This window comes from Octopus bimaculoides, chromosome 16 (assembly GCF_001194135.2).
Source record: "Octopus bimaculoides isolate UCB-OBI-ISO-001 chromosome 16, ASM119413v2, whole genome shotgun sequence".
Taxonomy (NCBI): domain Eukaryota; kingdom Metazoa; phylum Mollusca; class Cephalopoda; order Octopoda; family Octopodidae; genus Octopus; species Octopus bimaculoides.
The window spans coordinates 23445575-23449623 of NC_068996.1; the positions used below are offsets into that span (position 1 = coordinate 23445575).

Here is a 4049-nt window from a genome sequence, read left to right on the forward strand (position 1 = left end):
ACTGGCCTTCATGCAGGTGACACGTAAAAGCACCTACTACACTCTCTGAGTGGTTGGCGTTAGGAAGGGCATCCAGCTGTAGAAACTCTGCCAAATTTAGATTGGAGCCTGGTGTTGCCATCCGGTTTCACCAGTCCTCAGTCAAATCGTCCAACCCATGCTAGCATGGAAAGCGGACGTTAAACGATGATGATGATGATGTATATATATATATATATATATATATATATATTTATATGTGTGTGTGTGTGTGTATATATATATATATATATTTATATCTGTGTGTGTGTATATATATATATATATATATATTTTTACAAATTTGTATGAATGTGTATAGAATAATATGTCAGTTGAACAAAATTAAAACATGGTCTGGTTTTCATGTTTTTTATCATGGTATTTTAACATTAAAGAAATATATTTTGTAATGTTCATAAAGCTCAGTTAGTGCTTTCATACGTTCATAGTAATCATCAGATTTCAAAATGTTTTTAACTGACAGTTGAGTTCTTGACAAGTGTAGTACCTCTTATAATGCTCCAGCAAGCTGAATTTTTGGAATTGGTTTTGGCCAATCTGCATGCAACTTATACTTCATGGTTTGCTGGGTGTACCGATATTACTGGCATAGATCCTGTCTCTATTTTAACCAATTAGTTTGCTGTTTAAATGTAATGGTTTTATGAGTGAGTAAACTTGGTTTCAATTGTTTTTATTTCAGTTGGTGGGAGTTTTCTGTAATTTGTTTATATTCATATGTTAAAGATATTTTTCAATCCAAATCATTAACTGGTTGTTACATTATTGTTGTTATTTCTGTTCAGAACAGGTTTCAACATTTTAATAAACCGTTTTTATGAACATTACAAAATATATCTTTTTAATATTAAAATACTATAATAAAAGATGTGAAAACCAGACCTTGTTTTAACTTTATTCAACTGATATATACATATATTACTCAAAGCTTTTGATGAAATAGAGGAGGCTATAGCATCACATGATGTGGAAGACAACTGCAGGTTTCTACAGGACAACCTGCTGAGGGCCACTGACCAGATATGTAGATGGTGCAAAATCCCCTCTTGACCCAAGATAACATGGTGGTCAAACAATGTTATTGACAGAGCCATTAGGGAAAAGAAACAGGCTTGGAAGGACTGGAGGAATGGTGGTAGCAGGGAATTGTATCAGACTGCCAGAAGGGAAGCTAGGAGACATGTTTATTTAGCCAGAGGGGAAGCAGATAAGAAAGATTTGCCAATGTTCTGTGCCGTGAGAACCAAAGACTTGAGGTATTTTGTGTTGCAAGACAGTGTGTGAGAGAGAATCGTGATGCCGTCGGAGAGAAATGTGTCCACATGGATGATGGTTTGCCTGCATTAAACGAGGCTACAAAGAGAGAGGTTTGGAGACGCCACTATGAAAGGTTGCTAAATAGAAAGAATGAATGGAAGAAAGAGAGTCTGCCAAATGCCGACTCAACAGAGGGGCCAGCTATCCTAATTGACAGTACCTTGGTAGATAAAGCAATTAAGGGTATGAAGACAGGGAAAGCCCCCAGCCCATCAGGAATCTCCACAGAGATGCTCAAAATATTTGATGGTGTCGGCTATAGCCTAGTCACCCATATAGTTAACCAGGTGATACACGAAGGAGTCATACCCAATGACTGGTGTAGCAGCATCATAGTCAACTGCTGCAAAGGTAAAGGTGATGCTTTAGATACAAATAATTACAGAGGTATTAAGTTGTTGGATCAGGTAATGAAGGTCACGGAGAGGGTCATAGTCCAACTAATTAGGGAGAGAGCTTAGATGAGATGCAGTTTGGGATGTGAGGGTGGGGATTGGGTGTGGGGTGATGATATGGTGGTGAAGATGTTGGGGTAGGGTATGTGGGAGTGGGGAGTCGGGATGTGGTGGATGGAAGGGGTATCAATGAAGAGAGAAGGTGGGTAAGAGTGAAGAGAGGAAATAGGTGTCAGAACAAGAGAGGAGAGGAGTCAGATGAAGAGGGTGAGTTGAGCCCATGTAGCACAAAGGAGTGAAGAGAGAAGATTAATTCCTGTTCACGGTGAAGGCAGGAGTCCAGATGGCCCCTGTGCAAAGACAATCTGAACACTCTTCTATATATGTGTATGTGCGTGTGTATGTTTGTACATATATATATATATATATCATCATCATCGTTTAACGTCCGCTTTCCATGCTAGCATGGGTTGGACGATTTGACTGAGGACTGGTGCAACCGGATGGCTACACCAGGCTCCAATCTAATGCATGCCAATGTATGTACATCTATGCCTGTGCATGCATGAATGTGTGTGCATATGCTCTTAACATTTTCAATGATCAATGAAATCATTTTATTGAATATAACATATATGCCTATTTTCTTGTGTGTGTGTGTGTGTGAAATTGATAAGTAAATTTACGATAAAAATTTGATTTCATTTTCATTCTCATGAATTGAGAGTTCACTACAGTCTGCCACCTCTGACTGTCACTCACTGCCACTCTGTTGTTTTACTCTTCTTTCCCTAGCATCTTTGGAGCAAGACCTTTAAAAGCTGTCACCTGCGTTAACATTTCTCCCTATCACCCATTCCCTCTTTGTCTGTTGTTTTACTATTCTTTGCCTTCAGCATGACCGACAGGTTCACACTAAACGTTTTATTATATACGAAGATGTATATGCTGTCTGATCAATAAGTATCCGGACTGTTGCAATAGTAATGAAACTAAAGCACTCAGAGTGAAACCTCTTGGCAAAGATTGACCTTGAACTCTGCTGTGCATGTGCACTAAGTTTTAACATTCTAGTTCATTTCCGCTGTTTACAGCCGTGCTTGGTAGGAAGGTGTGTAGCGTGTGATCGTCGCATTGATCATGACAGAGAAAGTTGTCAAAGCGATACCTGCTCAGAGGCCTACACAAAGTTGCAGAGAGTATAGGGAAAGGAGTGTATGAGCCGCATACAAGTGTACGAGTGTTTCAGACGTTTCCAAGATGGCCGAAAAAATGTCAATATTAACAAACGTTCTGGGAGACCCGCAACCAGCACAACTGAGAAAAACATCACAGATGTGTGTGCAGCTGTGAGGGGGAAATTATCGAATCACCATCCGTGAGTTATCAGAGGATGTGCAGATTAGTTACGGTTCAGTTCAGTCCATTATCGCTGGAGATTTGGGTATGAGACGCGTGTCTGCTAAGTTTGTGCCAAAACTGCTTTCAGCTGACCAAAAAGACACACAGGTTTCAGTCACACAAGATCTCTCCTTGCTTGTGTTGAGAATGATGAAAACATTTTGAAATATTTGCGTAGGCCTCTGAGCGGGTATTGCCAAGCTTTTGACAAAATTTGATGCGGATTCTCTGCTCAACTTTCTCTGTCATGGTCAATGAAACGATCACATGCTATATACCTTCCTTCCAAGCAATACTGTGGACAGCTGAAGCAAGCTAGTACGTTGAAACTGAGTGCGCATGCACAACATAGCTCAAGGTCAATCTGTTCCAAGCAGCTTCATTCTGCATGCTTTAGCTTCCTTACTATGGCAACAGTCCGGATACTTATTGATCAGACCACGTACATATATTTATATAATAAGAATAAAAACGGGATTCAAAAACCCTGGCAGATATCAATAAAGCACTCAATTTTTAATGAATGTGGTCAACTATAACAAACAATCGGACACCAATCAATGCAAGTAGAATAAACATCCAAGGTAATTTCTTTTGTATGACAAGTAGATCCAAATATCATTTAGAAGAATTTTGAAAAAATTCAGAGTATCAGACAACAGAATACAGATAGAGATAATCACATCTTTAATTGCAGAATTTACCATACAACGCTGACGATCATTTCTGTTACATCAACATATTTATGGTAAATTCTACAATTAAAGATGTGATTGTGTCTATTTTATTGTATCTTTATTATATTATATTATATTATATTATATTATATTATATCATATCATATTACATATATATATATATATATATATATATATATATATATATATATATATA

At 38.1% G+C, this 4049-nt stretch overlaps 1 protein-coding gene across 6 annotated transcripts in view; it reads left to right on the forward strand.

Moving 5' to 3' along the window:
• LOC106868886 (uncharacterized) overlaps nt 1-4049 on the forward strand; it is a 113406-nt gene that overhangs the window by 93245 nt on the left and 16112 nt on the right. The gene's annotated exons all lie outside the window — the stretch shown is intronic.